The sequence below is a fragment of the Lissotriton vulgaris genome, chromosome 8, assembly GCF_964263255.1.
Source record: "Lissotriton vulgaris chromosome 8, aLisVul1.2, whole genome shotgun sequence".
NCBI lineage: Eukaryota > Metazoa > Chordata > Amphibia > Caudata > Salamandridae > Lissotriton > Lissotriton vulgaris.
Genome location: NC_141696.1, coordinates 379,878,058 through 379,892,760, shown reverse-complemented (window position 1 = coordinate 379,892,760; position 14,703 = coordinate 379,878,058). Strand labels below are relative to the sequence as shown.

The 14,703-nt window shown below is 42.6% G+C and overlaps 1 protein-coding gene across 1 annotated transcript in view; it reads left to right on the top strand.

The window, feature by feature from the left end:
• The window catches only part of MYO16 (myosin XVI), a 2,821,299-nt gene that overhangs the window by 2,622,577 nt on the left and 184,019 nt on the right, over nucleotides 1-14,703 (top strand). The window lies entirely within an intron of this gene.

Here is a 14,703-nt window from a genome sequence, read left to right as displayed (position 1 = left end):
TAATTATGATATGGGTTGGCAGCCACAGTAACCAATACAGTAAGACGTTAAACAGTTTGGGGCTGATATCAATTTGGGAATTTAGTCAATTATGGGACCATTACTGGCAATATTTTATAAGTTTAGAATTTTGACATGCATTATATGATTTTATGTACATGCAACAACTTTACGTTTATGAATGAACCATTAGTTGAGTAGGTTAGACATGGGATTAATTCGCTCAGAGGTGATTCTAAACATAGTTTAGTGGGGGAAAGCATGACATGTTTCAAACGATAGGAACAATGGGGTCTCCTCCTCCTTCTTCATGGTTTAAGTAGGGATAAACAAAATAATGTTCTATAACAACACATCTCTTTGGTCATGGAACTATTCTTGAGTGTAATTATGGTGCTTAGACTGATACCACTTTCTGGCTTGGGATCTCTGTATATATTTTCACTGATGGTTATTATCACCATGCTGACATTGTTTTTATCGGAATTATAATGTATAAAACCGAGAAACATTATGAGATATCTTGTTGCCCTGATAAAGTCGTTGGTATACCTACCATCGATTAAAGACATGTTGGCTACATATCGCAATTTGATGTTCTGGATGCAAACGATGAGTGAACATAAAAACAGGAACACATCTACATCAACTTATTGTGAAACAGTGTGATTTGAACATCTGTGTTTAGGATTATTGTGATTGTAATTGGGGCATTTTATTTCTGACACCTACTCGAAAGTGTGGAGTGGCTGCTTCTTATCTTTGGAGCACCAATTTGGACTATTGCTGTAAATAATGTATGTGATTGTGCACAGAAGTCATCCAGTCACATCACTATTATAAAGTATTGTAGGAAATAAGAGACTGTGAATAATTAGAAGCATGTTGTTTTCACCATTCATGTCACCTACGAATCAATCATTTCACAGTTTTACCTTTATAATTTTTCAGACAGGGAATTTTGATCCACTGCCTAAGGTTTCAGAACAAATTTGAGGTGATTCTCTATAAAATGTCATTTTGTGGCTGTAACTCAGGCATAACCTTTGGGCTATTAGGGTTGGCTTTCATTCCATTAACAAAGATGCTGGCTCCAAGCAGCAGTATCCAATACAACAACATAATGAAGTGTGAGATTTCGGCACCTGGCTGTCATCAGCCTTCTTGCAGCAGTCACCAGGCACAGACAAAAAGGCAGGCCCCACTTTAATACCAAGAGAAATCTTTGACCTGTTCCTCACTCCTACCCTACGTCATCGCTCAGGAAGTAAAAAAAAAAACAATCTTTTAATAACAAGGACCTCACTGAATTTCTGAGGGTAGACTTTTCTCCATCCTCCTTCAATTCAGTGTCTAGGGTTACACACTCCTGCCACGGTAGAAATGTAGTTAATACACTTCCGCTCCCCATCACATACTAGGCTAAACTAGGAGACAACCAAAAATGCACCCACTAGTCCTAGCACTCAGACTTTCACCACACACCAAGGCCTATTACTACACCCTTGCTACACATTCATTTCACATACATGCACATGGAATGCCAGTTCAACGGTCTGGGAGTCTCGTAGACTACTGCACTTTCTTGACTCTTTGTGCCTGTTTGCTGGTCTTTCAAAATCTTATGCTGCGCCACCCTTATATAGCCCTCAGAGGTTGTTAGACCACTTGTCTGGTGCTGAAGCAATCACTGCTAGCCTTGGTTCCCTGTGCTATCAGAGCAGGCAACTAGAGCTCTAAGCTGCTCGGAAACGTTTTATGTGCCATATGAGATGATCTATCTGGAGCCTCCTCACCCCTGCTCAACAGATTATTTTTTTGTTACTGGGCTACTCTTTGCTCGAAGCTATAGACCTTTATTCCTTTGTAAGCAATTGCAATTTTGCTGACTACAGCTCTCTGAGTTTCTCAATCCCTGTCTGCCATCTTTAAAAGACTACACTTCTTTTTTCCCTGCCGCCTTTAGGCCCCTGTGTCACGTTTCAGTCCTTTTGCCCAATGAATTCAGACTACTGTGCCAGCATCAGACAGTGTCTATTATCACCCAGAGGTTAGATTGTAACAGTCCTTGTTTTTTGTTAACACTGCATGCTCTAATTTTTCAGCAAATACTTACCATTTCTGTAAATTGAATAACAATGTTTGGGGTTTCTAGGGGTTGACATCATAAGAAGTAAGAATCATTTGCAAAAGGGATAAGATTCATGTGGCCTGAAATCATGTAGGTGTCCTCTGGCTTACAGTCTACTTCCTTCTTTGCATTCTGTTGTTGGTCCTCCTCGTGGTCCTGTTCCAAGTTCTCCTTTTCTAGGTTGTTTTGGTCCTAATCCTAACAGTGGTCTGACTAGCTCTTGTCACCATGTTACAGGTTTTTCGGATATGCTGCTTATTGTAGTCCTTTCTGACCTTGTTCTTCATGCCCTGCACCTGGTTCTTTCCTTTTGCCCTCTCCATACTCTCCTGATCCTGCTGCTCTGTTGGGTCATTCTTTACCTAACTCTGTTGTCCTGGTTCTCCTAGGTCTGGCACTCATAGCCCTCCTGGTTTGGGTCAGTCTGATCCTCTTTGTCATGGTCCCTATCCTCTTGGTCCACCTGGTATAGCACCGACTGGTCCTTTTCCTCATTATTAGGTCCTCTTGGACTTGGCCTGGTCCCATTCGGCCTTAAAACTATGGTTGTCCTGGTCCCCTGATCCTTGCAGCATGGTGTTTATGGTCCTCCTGTTCCAGCTAGTACTTCAGAATCTGGTTCCTTTGCTTCTGGTCCCTGTCATCTTAGTTCTGTTCCAGGTCCCGCTTATCCTGATCCTTCTTGTCCACCTAACCGTCATTCATCTGGTTCATGATCCTAATGGCCCTTCTCCACCTGCCCCTGATCCAACTAGTTCTACCTGTTCTTCACCATTTCTTTCGTGATAAGCTTGCCCCTGGTCATGCTGCTCTTTATCATCCTGGTTCTGCATTAACGCATCCACTTTGTCCATATCCTCCTTGTTCAGGTCATCCTTTTCTTCATACCTGGCTTAGTCATCCTGGCTTCTGTCATTCTGCCAAGTCCTGTTCCTCCTTTTCCACCTCATCTTGGTATTTCTTGTCCTGTTGTGCCAAGTATTAATCATCTGGATCCTTTGTGACTTGATCTCCCTGGCCCCATTAGTTGCGGTTCTACTGGTCCTCTTTGTCCTGGTCTTCTCATCTCTTGTCCTGTTGACTGGTGTTGCCTCGGCATTCCCTCCTTACTCTTCAATTGCTGCACTTCTAGCCTTCCTCACTGTTGTCTGGTTTGCCTAGCACTGGTCTTCCTATTTATAGTCCTCACAGTCTTTGTTCTCCTTGTTTTATGCCCACTAGACTTTGTCCTCTTGCTTCTAGTCCTTCTATGCTGGGTCTTTGACCATCCTGGCCTCCCTTATCCTTACTCTTCCTGTTCCTTTCTGGTCCTCTTGACCCTCAAACCCATGACTTGGTTCTTATGATCCTCCTCATCTTTTTCATCTGAACTATGGTACACAAATTTCTGGTCCTGCTGGGCTCCTCAGTCTACCTGGCCTCTTGTGTCCTGGTCCTCCTAGGCCTCACAACCTTAGCCCTAATCCTCATAGTTTTAATTGTCATGGACTTCCTGGCCCTGTGTCTATTCCTCAGGATCCTTCTGACACTGCATTGCTGATCTGGGCCCTATTGGTCCTGTTTCTCTCTGTTTGGGTCATTCTGAGCCTGGTCCTTTTGCTCATGATGGAGAAGTGTGGCTCACCGATTAGAGCGGCAGACCCTGAGGCAGAGGTCTGGCCCGGGACCAGGGTTCAAATTCCGACGCGGCAGGGTCTTGGGCTCAATGTCCACGGACTCGATAATTCTCACCTAGGTGCCTACTCTAATCATGGGTCCCACTCTGCAACTCTGGGCAATAGCTTGCTTAATCTCCACAACGGCCCCGAAAGCGCTAGGATGCCTGGCCTCACCTTGGAGGTGCCCAGTAAGGGACATCTCACAGGGAAAGCCAGGAAGGGTTCCACAGCGGTATACAGCGCCAAGATACCTTCTAGGTGATAGTGCGCTTTACAAGTATACACACATTTACATTTACATTTACATGATCCCTTTGATAATCCATATCCAGTCACCTCCGTCCTCCTGTCTTCTGTAGTTCTGGTCCTTCTGATTTTCCTCGCCCTGGTCCTGTTACTACCAGGTCCTGGTATTTTTTCTCCACTTGGTACTCTGGGCACTGTTTCTAAGGTCATGGTTTACCAGGCACTCCTAGGCTTGGTCTCTTGGTCCTGATCCTTCTAATCCTAATTGCTCTGGCACTGGCCCTCATGGATCTGGTCCTCTGAGTATACTTATAATTTGGGTCCTCCTGTGATTAGTTCATCTTGACCTGGCCCACCAGCTATTCCATTCTTGGTCTCGTTGGCCCTGGTTTCCCTGTTCTTCTTGTCCTACTGTGGAGGTCACCATAAATGCTATTTTTGGCCATACAGTCTTTCCTATTCTGTCCCTGTTTCTTTCTGGTCCTCTTAGCCCCGGACAGCGTGTCCTGGCTGTCCTCACCCTAAGCTTCCTAGACCTGGTACCAAGAGGTCCTGGTCCCGTAGGTCCCCCTCTTCCATTTAGCTTCTCATGTCCTGGCCTTTCAGACTTTTTCCTCCTGGTTTGGTTTGTCCTTGTCCCCCTGTATTCACCTTATCCTCAAGGCCCTACTGGAACTACACCTGCTGGTCCTGGCCATCTAAGTCCATGTTCTCCTTGTTCATGTCCTCCGTAGCCTGGTCATTTTGGTCCTGATCTTTTGGCCCCACTGTTCAGTCCCCATGATCCTCCTACATATGGTCCTACTACCTGAGATGATTACTCTGCTCCACTTGGCAATCTGAGCCCTGGTCACCTAAATCATGTTCTTCATGTTCCGCTTAGCCTCAGTTTCCCGTCCTCCTGGTCATGATACCTTTATTCAAGTCACTTTTTCCATGCACTGGTCTGCAAAGTGGTCCTAGTCCTCCTGGTCTTTTTAGTCCCTGTTCTGCTTATCCTGGTCTTCTGGTCCTATCGGTCAGTCCCCTCCTGGACTAACTCTTATGGACCTTCTGATCCTGGTCCCACTGGGCCTCGACTTCCTGGTTGTCTGTATTCCTCTTTGTTTTGTTTTTCACGGCCTGGAAGGAACAGGTCTCCTGGTCCTGCTAGCCCTGGTCCTTTCAGGTCATGATCCTCCTGTTCCTTGTCCATTGGCTTCTGGTCCCTAGGTCCTCCTCGATCTGATGTTGGTGGTCCTGGTCCTCCTGTCTCTGGTAATTTGTTCAATTTTTCTCTTGTTACTAGTCTCACTTGGTTTGTCCATATGGGTCTGCTACTCCTGACCCTGGTCGTCCTTGTCATTCTGTTGCTGGTCAGTGCACTCCGGGCCTCCTCCTCCTCCTCATCATGCTGGACCAGGGCCTTCTATTCTTTGTAGCTCCAGTCCGTCTGTTCCCACGTGCTCTGGTCAATTGGGCCATGATCCCTATTCCACATTCTTGTGGCTCTCCTGATCGTTTTCACTCTGGTCCCAGTACACCAATCCTGTTTTTCCTTAGACTGTTCCTTCTCAGCTGTTTGTTCCTGGTCACCTATGCACTTGGTAATCCTGGTTCCTGTGGATCAGGTTTCCCTGGTCCTGGTTCTTTATGTCCTGGTCACCATGTCTCTGGCCTTCATGGTGATCCAACTCCTGGTGTGTTTTCTCTTACTGGACATCACCCTCTTCCAATCAATCCTACTCCTTACTTTCCCTGGTCACTTCCACAATAACTTTAGTCAGGTGCAGCTTCCAAGCCTGTCACTCAGGTTGTTTTTTAACTTTCAGACGTCTTTGCTGAGAGAACACCGTGAAGGACTAAAGTGAAGGCCTAGTAGACACAGGGCCTTGCCTACTTAAAACATTGTTTAGCTGGTAAAAACAAAACTACCATTCCCAAGATATTTTGGGAAGGTCACTAAAATATCAATATGGCTAAAGTGGCCTCTCATGACATGCAATTAGTTATGCATCTGTGACTGAAACCCACTCTTCTGGGTGAACTGTATAAAAAGGGCTTTATTTAGTTGGTACCTAAGTAAAAATAGACTCCTGTGTGTTACCCAGCTGCATTACTTATCTTTCTCCTGCTTTCAGTTACCCTGTTCCACAGAAGCTCCATTGCGTGTCTCAGTGAATTTACCTTCCGCAAGTGCCCCAAAGTACTCAGTCCCCAAGCATCAATTGTTTACTGTTAGTGTCCCTACCTCTGTGACACATATACCATCTACCTCTCTGCATTCCCTAGTTGCTGCTGCTTGTCAGCTGCTGCTGTTTTGCAAGGTCTGAAATTCTCAGCAAGCTGCATCCCCTTAAAAAGAAACCCAAAATTAGCACAAGTCATTTCATAGGCATCTGAAAATGAATCTAGCCATCAAAAATCATAAAAAGGAAGATCATGAAAATTATACAAAATCAGTGTATTCTCATATGTGAAGAAAACATTTGTGTAACATACTATACAATCATACTCATTATTCTTTGCAGACAGCCAAGAACTAATAGACTCCAGCACAAAATATATGTGGGCCAACTCCTATAGCTCCTGACAGAGAGATTTTATTCCTATGTTTCTTCTTTAAAATTGTATTAACATAAATGTTTGTATGCAAAATTCGCTTTACTGTTTTTCCATCTGTAAGCAACTTATCTTAATTAATGCACTTACCTTTGTCTATACATTTGTGCAAGTGTACATTCTTATTTTCAAATGCTTCCCACGTGCCTCATTCTGATTACAAAATTGCCACCATCCGAGCGTTGCCTGGGGTCCATTTTCATTTCTTGTCCGTCTAAATATAGACAACATGATCTCTATCACTTGTCTTGTGGCTTGGTAAACAATGAAGTTTCAATTTTTTTGCCAGCTGCCAGCTAAATACGCAAAGTGTATGTACTATTGTGCCTGCTGCTGGGCAAATAGCAGAAAATATTGATGATTTGGCCTGCGGCAGGATAAATAGCCACTTTCTTCTAACACACACATTTCTTTTCAGCTGTTAACTGTGTCTGTGTCTGTAACTGTATAGCTATACACTCTTTCCAGCTGTTTAGTTTCCCTTCATTTTGCAGTGTACAGTTGCTGACACAGAGAGATACTGCATATACACATAAGATGGACACAAAGTAAAACCAAGGATGTTCCTTTGCCAACGTGATTCTGTTCAAATCTTGCTTGTCTTTCCACTGCTAATGATCAGTTAGGCAATATGGGTGTGTGCTTTGATATGCAACACTCAAATATAATCACGTATTTCTCAGCACGCACCCATGTTGTACTGGGTCTCTCGACTTGTCAGTCTAACAGGTCAAATTTCGTGCGAAAGACAAGCAAGATTTGAACAGAATCACATTGGCAAAGGAACATCCTTGGTTTTACTTTGTGTCCATCTTACGTCCTCCATTTTCATTTCGTTGTCAGATGCACTGGATACCTTTGTTAATAAGCTTATACATTTGTCTATCTCTGTATTTGGAAACCAGTGCTATTACAGCTTACTTCAAGTTTTGCCCTGAGGAAGCCCGCAACGGGCGAAACGCGTTGGCTGTCTCTTTGATCATCCTGTATAAAGAATATTGGCTGATTGTGTTAACATCTTGTACCAAGAGGACATTAAAAAAGGACTTTTTTCATATTACTGAAGGACATGTGTCTTGTTTTGATGTATTGAAACATTGTACAATTGCTTCTATTTGCTGCCTCTCTATTTGCTTGTCTATTTTTACAGACTCCAGCATATTCTTGATTTTTAAAATTTGCCATTCTAAAGCAGTTTCTATCTTTGAATGGTGGGTTAAGAAAAAAGTGTTAAAAATCATTCCACGATGGTCACTGTAAGCGAGATGGCATACACAAGTACTGGTGACCATCTTGGAATGATTTTTGACGCAATTGAAAAAAAAAAGAAATCCAAGAATGCTACCCATGTTTTTACACTGTGGTCATCTTATCTTGGAATACAGCAAAAATGGATTCAAAAATGGCTGTCAGAGAATGCATTTGCTTGCCACACACAGCAGTCAACTAGATTTTTTTTTTAATGCTTTGAAAAAGTCTTGCCCAAGAAATCCGCTCACTTGCCTACATGAATACGCACTCACAGCAGTCCTCCAGGATCAGTAAAAAAGTGTAATTTACTCTGTAACACTCAACTCGATGCCCCTGCACTCTACATCAATCCTCTGCAGGCTATTCTTATCTAGTCTGCACCACTGTACTTTAAACCACTTTACACCATTACACTCTATGCTACTCTACACAACTGCAATCTACCCTACACCACTCCACTCTTACCCACTTCATTCCAATCTGAAACAACATACTCTATGCCAATGCACTCTATTCCACTCTACTCCATTCTGCACCATTCCTCTCCGGTCTATGCTACTGCACGCTACTCTAAACCACTGCTCTTTAAGCCAATGCACTCTACTGTGCATCACTGATCTCTATACCACTGCTCTCTCTATGCCACTCTACTACACCACTGCACTCTGACACTTTAATATGTAACACTGCAGTCTCTGCCATTGAACTTAATGCCATTCTACTCTGCACTGCTCTACGAAGTGCCACTCTAGTCTGCACCACTGAACTCTACTATGCACCACTCTAAACTACGCCACTACGCTCTTTGCCACTCAACTCAAATCTAAACTCTATGCCACTTAACTGTTCTCTGCGGCACTGCCCTCTGCATCACTCAACTCCACACCACTCCACTCTGCACCACTCTACTCTGCCCCATTCTACTCTGCACCACTGATCTCTACTATGCATCCCTCTAATCTACGCTACTGCATTCTATGATGCTGCATTGTATGCCACTGAACTAAATGCCACTGCACGCAATGCCACTATACTCTGCAACACTCTAAGGCAATGCACTCTACACCAGTCCACTCTGCTCTATGCCACTCCAGTGTATGCCACTCTACGCAACTCCACACTATATCACTCCAATACACTAGACTCTCTGTCACTGCAATGTACAGCACTGTACTCCCCTCTTCCCATTCCACTCTAAGATACTCCACGTTACTCTCCTCTATGTCACTGACTTTTAGCCATGCTGAACAGCAGGCACGCTGGCAGACACCATGGCTTGGCAAAGCCATTAGTTCTTGCATTGGCGAGACCTATTGGCTTTGCCATCCTTGTTGCATTTTTATGTGTGTATTTAAGTACGTGGAACAACAGAATCCCTCAGTTGTTCAGTTACTTCCTAAGATTAAGAAACAAGACATAATTAAAGTAGATAATTTCATTGAGCCTAGAAGGGACGCAGTGTACTTCTTGCCTTTATTAGTATAAAGAAACTTCCACTTTACTAGTTTCAAACGGCTAGTGAATTAGAACATTAGAGTGCAAGATATTTCACTGTTAATGCATAAGAAAAATGTTCCACCTCTTACATTCGTTATCGAATGAAGACTTACAAAGGTGACTGACAAGGGGCAATCACCTGACCTGACCCGAGTTGTGCTGTTTTTATCTTTTTGTGATTGGGTTTTCAGCGGGTATTTTTTCCAAGGTTCGAAAGCCTTCGCCTTGCTTGGTCTCGTGATTTTGTTACGAGTTTCTGACTCCAGCCGCTTCTAAGAAAGCTGTGTATAGCAGGTGAGGAGGAATGTTATGAGTTGATGATTAAAGGCCACACCACGTGCCTGCCACGGCAGGTTACCAGGGCATCGGAAAATACAATTTTAGAACACATTAATTTGGTTATGATGACAACCCTCCTGACAAATGAAAATGAAAAGACACGTGAGTGGAAAATAGTTTTTATAAGTTTATCTTTGGCCTGTCTGTTCTTTCACAATATGTTTCAGTGCATTGAAAGTTTTTCACTTTCTTATCTTGAACCCGCCCAAGTTCTCCAGCCTGTTCTTTTGACCTGTTCTTCCCATATTCTGAGAGGTATGGTGTGATCAGCAACGCTTCCTGCTTGTTCAGTGTCAAGAGTGATTTCAATGAGGACAGTCGGACTGTAGCAACAAAGACCAGACATGCTTGGAATTGTTCTTTTCTTTTATTTCGTAAAATGTTTTCTTGTGCTCTAAAATGCCATTAAACATTTAAGTACCAATATACCATGCACACACTCAAGTGTACTGTTTCTAAGTTGTATTATTTATGTTCTTATAATTTTTTCAAAAACGTCAATTAAACATAGTAAAGAAAAAAGGAAGCAAGACAACATTAAAAGTAGCCTGTATACAGCCTGTCTCCCCAATTGAAATATTGTGAACACATTTTTGGCGATGGAAAGTTTGCCTAAGTTCCCAATTTTTGATTTTCCCATAATGTTTTGGTTTTCTCTTGCTCGTTCCTTTGTGATGTATTCTTCTAGGGATGTGTGAAGTTGTAAAGTTATAAAATAGAGCCTCTCGCATCTTCACAAAATTAATTGAAAAAAAAGACTACATCTACGGCCCAGCAGTGGAAATGTGTCCTATTTGCAGAGAAGGACCCTTCAGGGCTCCAAGTCCCTGTCCTTTGCTCCCAGCTCCCACTCTCTAGGCAAAGTTATGAGTTCTAGCACTCTGCAACTCACACTGACTACTTTCTAACCTTTCATACCCCATCCCTTGCCATCCATGCTGTCACCTCGCTGGGTACCAATCAAAAAAAGCCCTGCTGAGAGCTTCCAAACAACTTCTGCCTTCATTCTATCTTATACACTACTACATTCATAAACAGGGATAATTGACTCAGGTCTCCAGCGACACCAGAGGAATTCGATATATGGCTAGAAACTTTGCCCACCTAGCTACAGAACATTCTTGCCATTCATGTTGCTCATAAGTGCTCGCTGTAAAATCTTGCTGCAAACAGTATGTAATTACGCAAGATGGCGTAATGGATTAATTAGGGAAGTTTTGTGGGAAAAGTGTAATGCGAAATTCTCCAAATTACGCACACTATATGGATACCATTTAAATTGCGCTCAAGCCAACTGAAAAGATCGCATAGTTTCCAAACCTACATTTATTTCAGTGAGATATACTTCCTGAGTCACTGATGTGCAATATGTCCCTATAGCTTAGATTTTATGCTATTTTTTAGCATATTGTATAGACAGTCATACCTTTGGGCATGACACATAGGCATGAAAGTGTGATACATGAGTCACAAAAGTAGGTTTAGTTAGATAATGTAATTCTACAACTAGGCATTACATTTAAAATACTTATGAGTTAAAATGGTATTTGTTAATTTATTTAATTGTGACATAGCACAGCTTCTGCAAATAAACATTATTATTGGAGAACAACAATTTGTGAGCTATGACTTACATATGTGTGTGAGTATGCCCAGTAGAAATTTTAATTATGCTGGGGTAATCAGAGTAATTTCAGTAATTACGGATTTCTGTTCTGATCCAAAATTATAGAAATTACTCAATTAGGCAGCTTGAATAATTAAGAGTAATTTGGGGCGAATAAAGTCTTCTGTAGGAGCACAATAGCTACAAACTTTAGGCCAGATTTATGAAGGTTTTGCATTGGGTTTGCATTACTTTTGTAAAGCAGATCTGAAGCAAAATCATTTTCAGGATTTACAAACAAATTCAAATTGGGATTTGCGTTGGTTTGTAAGAAAAAGTCATGCAAACCAAGATGAAGTGCTGCTTTGCATTACTCTGCGCCAAGGGGGCCTTCCATGGGTGGTACATGGGAATTCCTGTACAGCCACTCATGGTTTTGTACACAAAAGCCTTTCTACTAACAATAGTAGACAGGGTTTTCTGCCAAAAATGAATGCCACTTAAAGGCATGTATTAAAAAAGAGAAATACATTTATTTCTTCTAACGTTTACCACTCTGCTTATGTGCTGCACAGTACAGCACACACCTAAAGTGGAAAGAGTTTTAAAGTCAGTCTAAGCATAGTATTTTGTACTGGAAGGGTACACTTTCAGTCCAAATTCTACTTCAGACTCACACAAATACCTTTGCACTATAGTGCAAAAGTGTTTGTGTGGTGCTTGGCAGCCTGATTTTGTGCCAGGGAGAGACCAGGAAAGTGCCTTATTTCTTTAGATATAGCTTTTTCTTGTTTTGTCCCTATTACAAAATGCTGCACAGCAACTTTGAGTGCTGTGCTGCGTTGTGTGACACGTTTGTAAATCCTTGCCCCAGAGAGAGCGTGTGGCTGTTGGCTATTGCGGTTTGTGTCCTGTTGCATTTAGCACTATTTTCTTAGGTCAAAATGCATCCTCGCACCCACCATCAGAAACAACAGAGAGGTAATGATGGGGACAATCCAAACAGTGACCCCAACTGACCCATGCCCCACCACATCTACATCACAAATCAGTACCACCCTGACCAACAACATCTGCACCTCCATCACATCCACCACTTTCCAGGATGAATGGAAACTTGCAGAAATCAGTGCCCTCCTCAAGAAGCCCACAGCCAACCTGTATCAACTGAGCAACTTCAAACCCATCTCCCTGCTCCCCTACTCAGCCAAAGTGATTGAGAAGGCCATCAACAAGCCACTTTGAACTTCACCATTTTCTAGACTCCGCTCAATCAGGATTTGGAAAGAACCATAGCACTGACACAGCTTTCATCAGAGCCTCTGACGACATTCAAACAATTCTGGACCTAAACGAAAGAGTGGCCTTTATCCTGATCGACCTCTCTATGGCCTTTGACAAAGTCTCCCACAACAGCCTCATCAGAAGACTTCACAAAATTGGCGTACAACGATCCAGTCTCAAATAGTTCTGTTTCTTCATCACAGGAAGAATCCAATGGGTCAGGCTGCCACCCTTCACACCAAAGAGCAAGATACTGTTATGCGGAGTCCAACAGGGATCATGTCTCAGCCCCATTCTTTTCAACATGTACATGACACTGCTCGCCAACACCTTAGTCACTAGACATCACCAACATTTCCTACTCCGATGATGCCCAACTCATCCTCTCCCTGTCAGTCAAGACAACCCCCACCAGAATCAACTTTGCCATCTTCTTGACCATGGTAACTGACGGGATATTAACCAACTGCCTGAAGCTCAACTCCAACCATACAGAAGTACTGGTCTTCGGCAACAGGACCTTGCCGTGGAACTTCACCAGGTGTCTGTCAGAGCTAGGATCAACACCCACAAACCATACAGGAAATCTAGGCTCACCCTAGACAACAAGCTCAACATGTCGGCTCAAGTCAAACCAGTGTGCATCTCCTTCTTCTACATCCCCTGCATGCTGGAAACGATCTTCAAATGTTTGCCCCAGAAGGACCATCACACAAGCACTCATTACCAGCAGGCTGGACTATATCATTACACTAAATGCCAGAACTTCCATACAACTCCTACATAGATTCCACACCATTCTAAACACCGCCGCAAGAATCATACTTGACCACCCTTGCGAGACCCGAGGTGTCCGGCCAAAGCGTCCTGCACACTGGAGTGGGCAACCCACTTCTACCCTTCCCTCCTCTGTGAGGAGAGCAGACCGCCCGCCCCTACCCAGCTGAGCAAGGGGAAAAAATGATAATAACAATTAGTTATTGTTGATAATTTGAAATTATTTGTCAGATACATTGACGACTTACTTTTCATTTGGAAGAACACAAAGGAACACTTACAACAAGCTCTATCTATGCTAAACACCAAGGATGAAAGAATCCAACTTACGTGGCAAATGAGTGAGGTATCAATCACCTTTTTAGACGTATTGATCACAAGAACAACTACTGGATTTGAAACTGACCTATTGCGAAAAGAAACAGATCGGGATAACACTTTACACTTCTCTAGTTTTCACCAGGGCTCACTAAAACGACACTTACCATACTCACAAATGCTACGTGCTAAACGGATTACCTCAAACACCAACATGTGTCAAAAACACATCAGAGAAATGGATAACAGATTCCTTGAAAGAGGATATCCGGAGAGAATCGTTCAGGAAGCTGAAAATAGAGTGTCTATGATCTCTCGAAAGCAGGCATTGGAAAGAACCAAAAAACCTGAGGACGCCCGAATGGTGCTGGTATCTAAATTCTCAACTCTCAGCCCATACTTCAATCTGAACCCGATTTTCAAAACTTGTTCTCATCTCCACCCATCTTTGCATACACACGCAATAACAACATAAAGGAGATATTATCCAAGGAATCACCAGAATGAAAAGAATCAAAGGGCATTCGCCCTTGTATGAACTGTAACAGTTGCAACAATGTGATTAAAGGTAACACCATCACCCACCCTATGAAGGGGAATAATATAAAACTCAACGTCAACGCCACATGTGATTCATCCAATTTTGTCTACCTATTAAAATGCACATGCGGCAAAATATATATCAGAAAAACTGAACGGAAAATCAAAGTACGATTACATGAACACAAATCAAATATCAGACCTAAAAATTAAAAATCAAGCGTTGCAGTACACTTCCTAGAACAAAAACACAATATTGCCCAATTGAAATACATGGTTCTAGAAATTATAGAAAAACACGAGGGAAAGGACAATAACAAACTCCTGTTACAAAATGAAATTACATAGATTTACCGTCTTCAATCGATGAAACCTTTTGGATTAAATGACAGGACTGAATTTAGTTGCTTTATTTAACCACTTTAGTTGTGGATTTTTGATGCATATTTGATCCT